Below are 12,944 nucleotides of genomic sequence, written 5' to 3'. Positions count from 1 at the left end.
TTTCTTATGAGCGCTTTCCCCCCTCTCTTATGACCCTCAGCCCGACGGAATTAAATAAAACGCAGTGGTTTGCACCACCCCCAAAGGGACTTCTGCTGCCAGAATTCAAATAGTTCGTGCTCATCACATAATTTATCATACACATAACTTCTCTCCCTTCCCAATTTTTAAAATCGAAACGGAAATTCGAACGTGACCGGGAGAATATCACACTGTGTCGGGGCAAGTTGTTTAACGGCTTTGAGTCTCAATTTCCTCATCTATGAAAGGAGTCAGCTACATTCCATAACCCTGTGAAAGACCCAACTCCTCCTTTTCATAACTAGTCTTTTCTAACGCCCCCTTTAACCATACTGAAATAACAAATCATAGGTAATATAATGTGAACTTACAAATAATTTAAAAGAACAGGACCTATTAACAAACGATTGCAAAATGATTATAATAAAACCATATGTATTTTAATATGCAAATGCCCCCGCACAGCTACACTAACTGATGGTAAGATACTTGCCCAGTAGAGCCACAAATGCAAACTGGAAAGGTGTATTGATTTCACAACTCAAGTTCTATGAGCAACATTGCTACTGGGAACCTCATTTTCCAAAACGATGAACTATTAATAATGTTTAAATAAAACAGTACAATCTTCCTTCAATCGAAACAGTAGTTGCATTTGTGGAAAATTCAGGATCTATGGAAACTGGGCAAAGATATTCTGTGTTCCTTCGTAAAACAGGGTTAGTTCTAAGCTTAGATGATAATGAACTAGTTTTTCACCGACATCAGTGTCCAGCGGTTCAGTTCTTCGCTGTATGGGACTGACCAGCATCACAGAGCATCCTAGCATGCCTGGCTCCTGCCCACTAAATGCCAGTAGCTCTCGCCAGTCATTGTGACAATCAGAAATACACAGATGTCTACAATGCCCCTTTGAGAGCCACTAGGTTTAATGATCATTAAGGCCCCTTTCTGCCCGGAGATTAGCGGATTTTCATGGAGCATTGGTGAGGGACCTCGGTTTTGTTTCAGTTTTGTTTTCCTATGAACCAGGACAAACATGAATCATGTTCAAAAACCGAGTTCCGACAGCTCTTCAAACTGCATATAGCAACAATGGGATGCACTGACTACCCTGGTTCTGGGCTTTGTTTTACTTTAGAGTAGAGCCGAGTACAGGGTACCGCCATGGGAGTACCTAAAAAGAATTAAAATATACAGCAGTTCCCTATTTTCAATTAACCCCTGCTCATAGGCATACTCGGTTCAAACCACCAGGGTATTTTGTTAATCAATATGTTATAATTGGAAAATCCAATTGGAGAGGAAGCGGGAAAACATACAAAGCTTTGTCTTCAAACACAGTCACCCTGAAAAAGAATGATGTGCACACTTGAGGCAGCTAAATAAATGAGCCAACTTTCACAGCACTCCAAATGACTTTTCCATTAAGCAGCATTTGCATATCTTCTCCACATGGCAGTTATTTGCAATTTTTATTTGAAGTGACCTAAAAAGGGCTAGAGATGGCTGAAACCAGGGAAATGTTTTTGCACGCTCCCTTTCTTAATGTTTCCAGGCATTTTGAGTGCTTGATGCGAATGTACTTCCTGCAACGCCACCCCATCCTTCTTCCACCCCCATCCCTGGCGGTGCGCAGTGAACCAGAGCCTAGGAATTACAATTCCTCTAACTAGCAGTTCAGCTCCCTGCTTACAGGCACGGGGCAACTCCCTTGACAGTGTCTCGGCTTCCTTATTTATAAAGTTAGAATAAAAGTAGTCCCTGCCGGCCGGTCGCGATGCCTCACGCCCAGCCTCACGCTTTGGAAGGCCAAAGCGGGCGGATCACCTGAGGTCGGGAGTTTGAGATCAGCCTGACCAACAGGGAGAAACCCCATTTCTACTAAAAATGCAAAATTAGCCGGGCGTGGTGGTGCATGCCTGTAATCCCAGCTATTCGGGAGACTGAGACAGGAGAATCGCTTGAACTCGGGAGGCGAGATTCGCGCCATTGTACTCTAGCCTGGTCAACAAGAGCGAAACTCGGTCCCCCTCCCCCACCCCAAAAAGTAGTCTCTGCCTCTGAGAGTGTTTGGGATTCAAGGGCTTGTGCATGAATTGAAAGTGCTTTTTGAGGCAGGGCGTGGTGGATAATGCCTGTAATCCCAGCACTTTGGGAGGCCTAGGCACGCGGGGTCACTTGAGTCCAGGAGTTCCGGCGTGGTGGCGCGCGCCTGTAATCCCAGCTACACCAGAGGCTGAGGTGGGAGAATCGCTTGAGCCCAGGAGGCAGAGTTTGCAGTGAGCTGAGATTGCGCCACAGCATTCCAGCCTGGGCGACAGAGTGAAACCCCAGTCTCAAAAAAAAGGGGGGTGAGGGAGGAGAGGTAGTGTTTAAATTTTGTTGTTTTTTTTTTTTTTTAAGTGCTTTGCAGGGAGTAAGAGCTTAGCACCAGGTAGCATCTGGATCCACATATACGTGTCTAGCTCCCCATCCTCTCAACTACCCTAGTAGAGGAGGTTGCTCTCTGCACTGGGCTTCCACAGTCTCCACTGTTCAAACCGCCATTGTAATTCCGTGTGGTACTGCAGCTGTGTGTGAGCCCACAGAGGGCAGAAAATTTGTCACACTTCTCTATGCAGGGTGGAGACCAAGATAGACTAAAATCACATGATCGCAATGCACCTAAATAATGTGCCCAAGTAACCTAAAACTTGGCACAAGATGGGCTATTCCGAAGCTAGAAGAAAAGGAGTTGTAAAAGGGATTCCAAGAGATAGGTAACTTAAAGCCTTTAGTGAGCTTCATAATTGTTAGTCATTTTTCTGCAAGGTCCAGGGGAAGGGCCAGCTGATTCATACTTTTCGTTAGGGTGGATTTGGAATAAAGTTCAGACATGGAACTTCCCTATAATAAGGATAATTATAGGTGTGGAGGTCAATGCAGTTCCCTACTTTCTCTCGCTCCCTTTTTTTTTCTTTTTTTTCTGAGACAGAATCTCGCTCTGCCACCCAGGCTGGAGTGCAGTGGCGTGATATTAGCTCACTGCAACCTCCACCTCCCGGCTTCAAGCTATTCTCATGCCTCAGCCTCCCAAGTAGCTGGGATTACAGGAGCCTGCCACCATGCCCGGCTAATTTTTATATTTTTAGTAGAGTCGGGGTTTTACCCTGTTGGCCAGGCTGGTCTTGAACTCCTCAAGTGATCCGCCCACTTTGGCCTCCCAAAGTGCTGTGATTACAGGCATGAGCCACTGCACCCAGACCTACTTATTCTCTTTTTGTGTTTTAAAATGTCATAGCCTTTTTGGGCTTGTTCATTTGTTTGCAGCTTCTGATAAAGCAAATAATCAGATTTATGGTAATTAGGAAAATGTTACTATGGAGGCCAATTCAAGTTCTAAAGGGCAAAGCAGAGATCTTAGGCTCTAGGATATTGCCGTAAGCCCTTCTACTCTAGGCTGGGGTCTGGTCCATACAAAACTAGGAATGTTTTAGGCAATTGTTGTACTCCTGAACAGCAGATACAGCCTGGAATCTGCTTTCCTTCCGCAAAGAAGATAAGACCAAAACCAAAATTGTATCAAAGGGCATCTTCTCTACCGCTAAAATTAGTAAAAAATATTTTCAAACAGCAAAGCTTAGTGCACTGCTGCCTTTGTTCATGCAAAGTGAAGGAAGACTGTAGTCTTGGAAGTACAGTGAAGGGGGTTGAGTCACATGCCCTCAGGAGGCCACGCTGCCTCTTAGGTAGTAGGAACATTTTTAGCAATCACTCTCAGGTGATACAGAACTGAAAGCCTAGCCATACCTCACAGGGCTGTGGGCTGCATATCAGTCCCTTGTTGAAATTTTATACTCCATACTTCAAACCAACTCACTCTCTCCTACACCTTCCTACTTACAGATAGATTATTGCTGTTATTGTCCTACAGACCTTGATGTCTATTAGATTTCATCAGACGGAGTTTCACTCTGTCGCCCAAGCTGGAGTGCGGTGGCATGATCTCGGCTCACCGCAACATCCGCCTCCTGGGTTCAAGCAATTCTCCAGCCTCAGCCTCCCAAGTAGCTGAGATTATAGGTGCGCGCCATCATGCCCGGCAAATTTTTGTATTTTTAAGTAGAGACGGGGTTTCTCCCTGTTGATCAGGCTGGTCTCAAACACCTGACCTCATGATCTGCCCGCCTCAGCCTCGCAAACTGCTGGGATTACAGGTGTGAGCCACTGTGCCCGGCTCATTTTTAAAGTTTTTAAAACTTTTTCAAGGTTTTAACTTTGATTTTTTAAAATACTTTTTTTTTAAAGACACAGGGTCTCGATCTGCTGTCCAGACTGGACTGTAGTGCACTTATAGCTCTCTGCAGCCTCAAACTCCTGAGCTAAGGTGATCCTCCCTCTGGTCTCAGCCTCCTAAAGTGCTGGGATTATAGGCATGGGTCACCACACCCAGCCCTTTAAAGACATCTTGCTATAACTGTCCAACCTAGTGTCCTCTCAAGAAATACAAACTGGGCACGGTGGCTCATGCCTGTAGTCCTAGTTACTTGGGAGGCTGAGGCTGGAAGACCACTTGAGCCCAGAAGCTCAAGGCTGTGGTGAGCTATGATTGCACCACTGCACTCCAGCCTGGGTGACAGAGCAAGACCCCGTCTCTTAAATAAAGAAAAAGAAAGAAATTGAAAATCTGGGTCAGGCATAGTGGCTCACGCCTATAGTCTCAGCACTTTGGGAGGCCAAGGTGGGAGGATCCATTGAATTTAGAAGTTTGAGACCAGCTTGGGCAACATAACAAGCTCCCATCTCTACAAAACATAAAAAATTGGCCAGGTGTAGTGGCATGCACCTGTAGTTCCAGCTACTCAGGAAGCTAAGATGGGAAGACTTCTTGAGCCTGGGAGTGCAACACTGCAGTGAGCCATGATCGTACCACTGCATTCACCCTGGGCAACACAGGGTGAGACCCTATCTAACAACAACAACAAAAAAGGCCGGGTGCTGTGGCTCACACCTGTAATCCTAGCACTTTGGGAGACCAAAGTGGGTGGATCACTTGAGATCAGAAGTTCAAAACCAGCCTAGCCAACATGGTAAAACCCCATCTCTACTAAAAATACAAAAAAATTAGCTGGGAGTGCTGGCGCATGCCTGTAATCCCAGCTACTTGGGAGGCTGAGGCAGGAGAATCCCTTGAACCTGGGAGGCAGAGGTTGCAGTGAGCTGAGATCACACCACTGCATTCCAGCCTGGGTGACAGAGCAAGACTCTGTCTCAAAAAAGAAAAAAAAATAGGCCGGGCACCTATAATCCCAAGACTTTGGGGGGCGAGGTGTCAGATCACTTGAGGTCAAGAGTTCAAGACCAGCCTGACCAACATGGCGAAACCCCGTTTCTACTAAAACTACAAAAAAAAAAAAGAAAAGCTGGGCGTGTTGGAGGGCACCTGTAATCTCAGCTACTCGGGAGGCTGAGGCAGGAGAATCACTTGAACCCGTGGGGCAGAGGTTGCAGTGAGCCGAGATTGCACCACTTCACTCCAGCCTGGGTGAAAGAGTGAAACTCCATCTCAAAACAAACAAACAAACAAACAAAACTGGATCATTTGTCTAGAAGAACTTTCCAATCTGTCCTCCTCAACCTCACCCTTTATGTGTCTACCAGAGTTTTCTTCTTGAACACAGTCCTGTTGTGCCACTTCCCTGCTTGAAAACCTCTGACACCTCCCACAGCATTCGCTCATCCAGTCACAATTGCTCCTGTCCTCCACGGTTCCCCACCCCTCTTGTGCACTTTGCCCCCTTCTACCACCTCACCCCCATGCTGTACTTTTTGCTCCTCTGCTGGGCTTCTCTCGATTCTCTGAGAGTGCTCAGCATCTTCCCACCTCAGCACCTTGTTCACCACGCCCCCTTCTGGCACCTGTGTTTCCACCTTCCAGTCCCTGCATACACTCTCACCCAGCCAATGAAAAACGGTTAATTTTAATGTGTCAATTTGGCTAGGTCATGGTCATAATCCTCTCCAGCTTTACTGAGGTGGCTGACCACGTCCACCCCAAATATTTGGTCAAACACCAGTCTAGACCTCACTATCAAGGCATTTTATTTATTTATTTATTTATTTATTTATTTATTTTAAAGACGGGGTTTCACCATGATGGCCAGGCTGGTCTTGAACTCCTGACCTCAGGTGATCCACCCACCTCAGCCTCCCAAAGTGCTAGGATTACAGGCATGAGCCACCACACCTGGCCTTATTATTTATTTTTAAGGTTTTTTTTTTTTGGCTGTAAGTTTATTCAATGCAAAATAATCCTCTCCAGCTTTACTGAGGTGGCTGACCACGTCCACGACCAAATCTACCTCTAAACTGGAATTGGGTTGCTGACTCAGCCCCAGCATCAGCTTTCTTGTTGGCACCAGGTGGCACAGCACTCCATCTGTAGGTGTCTCTGTCGGCTTCCCCTTTTGTGAGTCTTTCAGGTTGCTCACCCTCTGGACCTTTAGGCCAAGGCCTGGCAGTCTCTGGACGGCTGCGGTGGAGGGTGGCAGGCACAATCTCTGGGGGCAGATGAAGGACATCATGAAGATACTGGATACCCTCATTGGTAAGGCACCAGTAGAAATGTCTCCAGGCAAACTGTTACTTCACGTAGCCTCGGGACTTGAGAGACTGCATGGCCTTCATAACATGAAGGTTGGGCACATTCTTGCCTGCCAGCTCCGGGTGCTTAGGCATGTGGACATGCTTCTTGGCCACCATGACTCCCTCCTTAAAAAGGAGTTCATAAATGGCAATACGGTTCTTCTTAGGCATCAACATCTCGGCGGCTGTAGAGTCCGGGTCCAGGGCTGGAAAGTCTATTATTTTTTATTTTTTGAGACAGAGTCTCACTCTATCACCCAGGCTGGTGCGATGGTGCAATCTCCGCTCACTGCAATTTCCACCTCCCGGGTTCAAGTGATTCTCCTGCCTCAGCCTCCCGAGTAGCTAGGAATGCAGGCATGCACCACCATGCCTGGCTAATTTTTGTATTTTTAGTAGAGACGGGGTTTCACCATGTTTGCCAGGCTGGTGTCAAACTCCTGGCCCCAAATGATCCTCCCACCTCAGCCTCCCAAAGTGCTGGGATTACAGGTGTGAGTCACTGTGCCTGATCCACAGGTCATTTTCCTCCATGGATACTCGTCCATTGAAGGCAGACAGTTTCTCCTTGTCTGCACATCTCCATGGAGCCTAATGGCTCTTTTTCTTTTCTTTTTTTTTTTTTTTTATGACTATTTGAAGCACTGTGGTTTGTACTTTTTTTTAAAGAGACAGGGTCTCACTCTGTCACCCTTATTGGAGTTGCAGTGGCATGATCATAGCTCATTGTATCCTGGAACTCCTGGACTCAAATCAACCTCCTGCCTCAGCCTCTTGAGTAGCTAGGACCATTGATGTGCACCACCATGCCTGGCTAGGTTTAAATTTCTTTCTTTTTTTTTTTTTTTTTTGTAGAAATGGCGTCTCATTATGTTGCCTAGGCTGGTCTCAAACTCCTGGGCTCAAGCCATCCTCCCATCTCAGCCCCTCAATATCCTGGGATTATAGGCATGAGCCACCTTGCCTGAACTTCTAGTGCCTCTTAAAGGTCCTGCTCCACCAGGAAAGGAGATATCCCAAAGTATAGGCAGGAGAACTAGGGAAATGGAGAGCTTGCACAGCATCAAGGGAGAAGGAGCCAATCCAGAAAGGAAATGCATGGGTTACCAACGCAGGTGCCTCCAGGGCTCGATGGGTCATGTGGATGGAGGAGGCAGCAGAGAACAGATAAGGGTGGGATGGGGTGATCCGTACGGCCATCCCATGCAGTGCCAGCCCCATATTTCCCTATGGGAACATAGGCGCCGTGGTGCCAGCTTTTTCAAGAGAGGCTGGAAATCCAGATTTTTGTGTGAAATGTCCCAATTTGTAACTGTTGACAGCTAATTCCGATTATTTCAGTGCACTGTATGTGTCTAGAAGCCTTCAGGGCTACTGGTGCTGTTCTGTTTTTCAGGCTAGATTGATGGGTATGTGAGCCTTTGGTTTTCCTGTATTTTTCTTGCCTTATAGAAATATAAATATCGGCCGGGTATGGTGGTTCACGCCTGTAATGCCAGCACTTTGGGAGGCCAAGGCGAGTGGATCACCTGAGGTCAGGAGTTTAAGACCAGCCTGGCCAACAAGGTGAAATCCCGTCTCTACTAAAAATATAAAAATTAGTCACATGTGGTGGTGGGTGCCTGTAACTCCAGCTACTCAGGAGGCTGAGGCAGGAGAACTGCTTGAACCTGGAGGGGTGGGGCGGGGGGCAGAGGTTGCAGTGAGCTGAGATTGCACCACTGCACTGCAGCCTGAGTGAAAGAGCAAAACTCTGTTTCAAAAAGAAAAAAAGAAAAAAATGTATAAATATCATTTCTTTTCTTTTTTTTTTTTTTTTGAGACAGAGCCTCGCACTGTCGCCAGTCTGGAGCGCAGTGGTACGATCTTGACTCACTGCAACCTCTGCCTCCCGGGTTCAAGCAATTCTCCTGCCTCAGCCTCCCGAGTAGTTGGGACTACAGGTGTGCACCACCACGCCCTGCTAATTTTTTTGTATTTTTGGTAGACATGGGGGTTTCACCATGTTGACCAGGATGGTCTCAATCTCTTGGCCTCGTAATCCCAGGTACTTTGGGAGGTAAACCTGCCTTGGCTTCCCAAAGTACCTGGGATTACAGGCATGAACCACCACGCCCGGCCATAAATATCATTTCATATGTATTCAAAATTAAGTTGAGAAACCTTGAAACCCTTTCTGTGAGTTCAGTTTCGCCAGCAGACCACCTATTTGCATCCTCTGCTGTGGGTTAGTTTGCTGTTTTGCAGCACTTGCTGATTAAATGAGGTCTGTGGCTATACACCTTCACTTGAATATTAATTAGTTAAGTGTTACTTTGTGCTGAAAATAGAAAAAGTCAGCAGCGCTGTTCCTTCTACAAGAATTGTTCTGTGAAAGGAAAAATGTTGCAGCTCACCAACTGCCACCCACTCTTTCCTCTCTGGAATATTTCTGAATCTATCATGTGTTACCTTTCACACAACTTGATATTGAATATAAGAAAAAATATTAATCATTCTGCATAAACCAAAGTCTGACTTCAAACATATGCATGATTTTGATGAAGTCTGCATATGTGTATATGGGGCACAATTTGCATCTCAGAATCTAAGAGACATGTAAATACTGGCACCAAGGACACAGAGCTGTCTTTGGTTTCAAAGCTGTCCAGCATGTGTTCTGGATGAAGCAACCATGAGTCACTTGAAGTGCAGAACAAGTTATTTCACCATTCCGTGCCTCAGTTTCCTCACTTATAAATTTCTAGGCTGGGTGCAGTGGCTCACGCCTGTAATCCCAGCCCTTTGGGAGGCTGAGGTGGGAGGATCACTTGAGCCTGGGAGTTCAAGACCAGTCTGGGCAACAAAGCAAGACCTCATCTCTATAAAAAATAATGATAATAATAATAAATAAATAAAATACGTTTCTACATATGGGTGATATTTTACCTAGGTGGCAGAAGTAAACCACAGAGGGGGAAAGTATCAAATCAAATCAAATTATTTTACTCGTTCAAAAGATGTTTATTGGCTGGGCGTGGTGGCTTTCGCTTGTAATCCCAGCACTTTGGGGGACTGAGGTGGGTGGATCATCTGAGGTCAGGAGTTTGAGACCAGCCTGGCCAACATGACAAAACCCCGTCTCTACTAAAAATACAAAAAAAAAAAAAAAAAATTAGCTGGGCATGGTGGCATGCACCTGTAATCCCAGGTACTCAGGGGATCGCTTGAACCTGGGAGGTGGAGGTTGAAGTGAGCCGAGATTGCATTCCAGCCTGGGTGACAGAGTGAGACTCCATCTCAAAAAAAAAAAAAAAAAAAAAAAGAGAGAGAGAGAGATGTTTACTGAACACCATGCTACGTAAGGGCTCTGGGAAAGGCAAAGAAGTTTAGGACATGGCTTCTGCTGTCATGGAACTGGAGAGACAAGACACATGCTACATGAGGCAATATGTAGCTGGCCATCTAGACTGTGAGCTCCTCAATGGCAGGGCCTGCATTCTATTCACCTTTCTGAATGTGGGACTAATGAATGAATAGTACCGAAAACACAGTAGCTGTTCTCAGGAGGAAGGTACCATTGTGGGCTCAAAGGTTCAGGAAGCAGTCCTTCCTGTGGCTGATGTCATCCAGAGGAGACTTGCTTTCCCTTTCTCTGAAAAGAGAGGAAATTGAAACTGAGTGGCCCATGATGGAAAGAGAGGAAGTCCAGGGGTACAGGAAGCCCCTGGCTGAAAGCAGAGGCTAATAAGGGGTTCAGCACAACAGTGGCCATCAGCCTGACCATCTTTGTGCTGTCTGTTGTCACTATCATCATCTGCTTCACCTGTTCCTGCTGCTCCCTCTACAAGATGTGAGGCCGACTGTGTCCAGTTGTGACCACCACCATGTCCACTACTGTGGTGCATGCCCCTTACCCTCAGCATCCAAGTGTGAGGCTCAGCTACCCTGGACCAAGCTACCAGGGCTACCACCCCATGTCCTCCCCAGCCAGCGATGCCAGCAGCACCCTACCCAAAACAGTACCCACCACCTTACCTGGCCTGCTGTCCTACCACGAGACCCTGGCTGGAGGAACAGCTGCACCCTATCCCACCAGCCAGCCTCCTTCCAACCCGGCCTACATGGATGCCCCAAAGGCGGCCCCCTGAGTGTGCCTGGGCCTCTCTGACTGCCACTTGGTTATGTCGTGTGTGTGGGAGTGGTGTGCAGGCGTGGTTCCTCGAGCCCCGTGCATGCTGTGTGTGTCCTGTCTGTATATGTGACTTCCTCTGATGCCGATGAGGTAGGAAGTGATCCTTGCCAGAGTGGGCCGGGACAGGACTTTGTTCTCTTCCTCACCTGAAATCATGCTTCCTAAAATCTCAAGCCAAACTTGAAGAATGGGCTGGTGGGGGCTCCCTGGGAGGTGGCTCCTTAGAGGTGGGGGGCTCTCCAAGGCACATCTGGAGTTCTTTTCCAGCTTACCCTGGGGTTACCGAGTGTGGCCTGTCACACTAAGATGGCGCAGCTTTCTGTGAGTCTGATGCAGATGTGTCCTGGTTTCAGCAGCATAGCCAGCTGCTGCTTGAGGCCATGGCTTATTCCCAGAGTTGGGGGTACCCTTTGCAGAGCCAGGGCCATGACGCAGGCAAAGCTTGGGCTCTGACCAAGTTGGTCTTTTATCCTTTGGGCAGATGTCCCCTTGTTCCCTGGAGCATGTGTCATGCCCATTGGGGGTCAGGCAGCCTCCTGATGCCAGAACACCTCAGGCAGAGACCTGCTCACCAGATAGCTGTCTGCCTGGACTGTCCCTGTCCGTGCATCCTCCCTGGCACCACGTGGAGGACCACACACACACACACAGCCTAGCGGCCCACTGGGAGCTCTCCTGCCTTTGCTGGACCTGCCCTTCCCACAGGTGAGCAGGGCAGCCCGTCCACCAGCACAGTAGGTCTCTTCCCTGCAGCATTTTTGTTTTATTTTAGCCAAACATTTTGCCTATTTTCTTTTCTTTTCTTTCTTTCTTTCTTTCTTTTTTTTTTTTTTTTGAGAAGGAGTCTTGCTCTCTCACCAGGCTGGAGTGCAGTGGCATGATCTCAGCTCATTGCAACCTCCACCTACCAGGTTCAAGAGATTCTCCTGCCTCAGCCTCCCAAGTAGCTGGGACTACAGGCACGCCCCACCATGCCCAGCTAATTTTTGTATTTTTAGTAGAGACGGGGTTTCACTATGTTCTCCAGGATGGTCTCAATCTCTTGATCTCGTGATCTGCCCACCTCAGCCTCCCAAAGAGCTGGGATTACAGGCGTGAGCCACCGCGCCCAGCCCATTTTGCCTATTTTCTGTTTTAAAATGTGATGTGACGGCCGGGCATGGTGGCTCACGCCTGTAATCTCAGCACTTTGGGAGGCCGAGGCAGGTGGATCATGAGGTCAAGAGATCGAGACCATCCTGGTCAACAAGGTGAAACCCCGTCTGTACTAAAAATACAAAAATTAGCTGGGCATGGTGGCACGTGCCTGTAATCCCAGCTACTCGGGAGACTGAGGCAGGAGAATTGCCTGAACCCAGGAGGCGGAGGTTGCGGTGAGCCGAGATCGTGCCATTGCACTCCAGTCTGGGTAGCAACAGCGTAACTCCATCTCAAAAAATAAAAATGTGATGTGAGACTGAAGCCCCTGGGTTGTGGAGGGAAATTGGCCTGGAGGAGAGGAATAACCTGGCTCATGTTTGAGTGCCTGCTTCCCCCGACGCCGGCCTCAGCGAATCTACAACTCCTGTACCCCAGTCCAGTGTGTTCCCACAGCAGGGACACCAAGGCTAAGGGGCCGTCTGGACCAAAGGTGGGGTATGGGGCCCTGGCTGGCAGCTCTCTCCCTGTTACTGTTTCACCAGAGCTGGCTTAGCTTTGTATGTATCTGTTGCTGTGTTTCTGAGAGTTTGGGGTCTGTACCCTTGTTTAGAATAAATGCAATCATTTGGAAGAAAAAGAAAGAAAAATGTTTGTGAAGACTTCAAAGTTGGAATTTGACTCACACCTGGAAACACGGGCAGGATTCAGATCATCAGATGGGAGCGAAAAGGCTATTTCTGGTGGGGTTGGCTCGGGGATGAGGAGAAGACACCTAGTGTGCAGAGACTTGTCGGGAGGGGGATAGGAATGACAAAGGAGCTTTTGGAAGCAGTGAGTTTTGGAAACAATGGTTGGAGGGGATGGTTCATTCATTTACTCAGCAAAATCCACAAAGCATGGTCCTGTCAGCTGGAAATATGGTGACAAACAAGAAAGATAGAAGTCCTTCACCTCATGGAGCTGACCATCTACTGACCATGGT

General features: G+C 47.6%; 2 pseudogenes; one reads left to right on the top strand and one right to left on the bottom strand.

The window, feature by feature from the left end:
• Positions 1 to 6,327: 6,327 nt before the first annotated feature.
• LOC100399299 (small ribosomal subunit protein eS10 pseudogene) lies at positions 6,328 to 6,868 on the bottom strand (annotated as a pseudogene).
• Positions 6,869 to 9,981: 3,113 nt separating this feature from the next.
• Positions 9,982 to 10,778, top strand: LOC100396163 (protein shisa-5 pseudogene; annotated as a pseudogene).
• The last annotated feature ends 2,166 nt before the right edge of the window (positions 10,779 to 12,944 follow it).

Source organism: Callithrix jacchus, chromosome X (assembly GCF_049354715.1).
Source record: "Callithrix jacchus isolate 240 chromosome X, calJac240_pri, whole genome shotgun sequence".
Taxonomy (NCBI): domain Eukaryota; kingdom Metazoa; phylum Chordata; class Mammalia; order Primates; family Cebidae; genus Callithrix; species Callithrix jacchus.
Note: the sequence above shows the minus strand (reverse complement) of the source record. Positions and strands in the feature narration are given on the sequence as shown.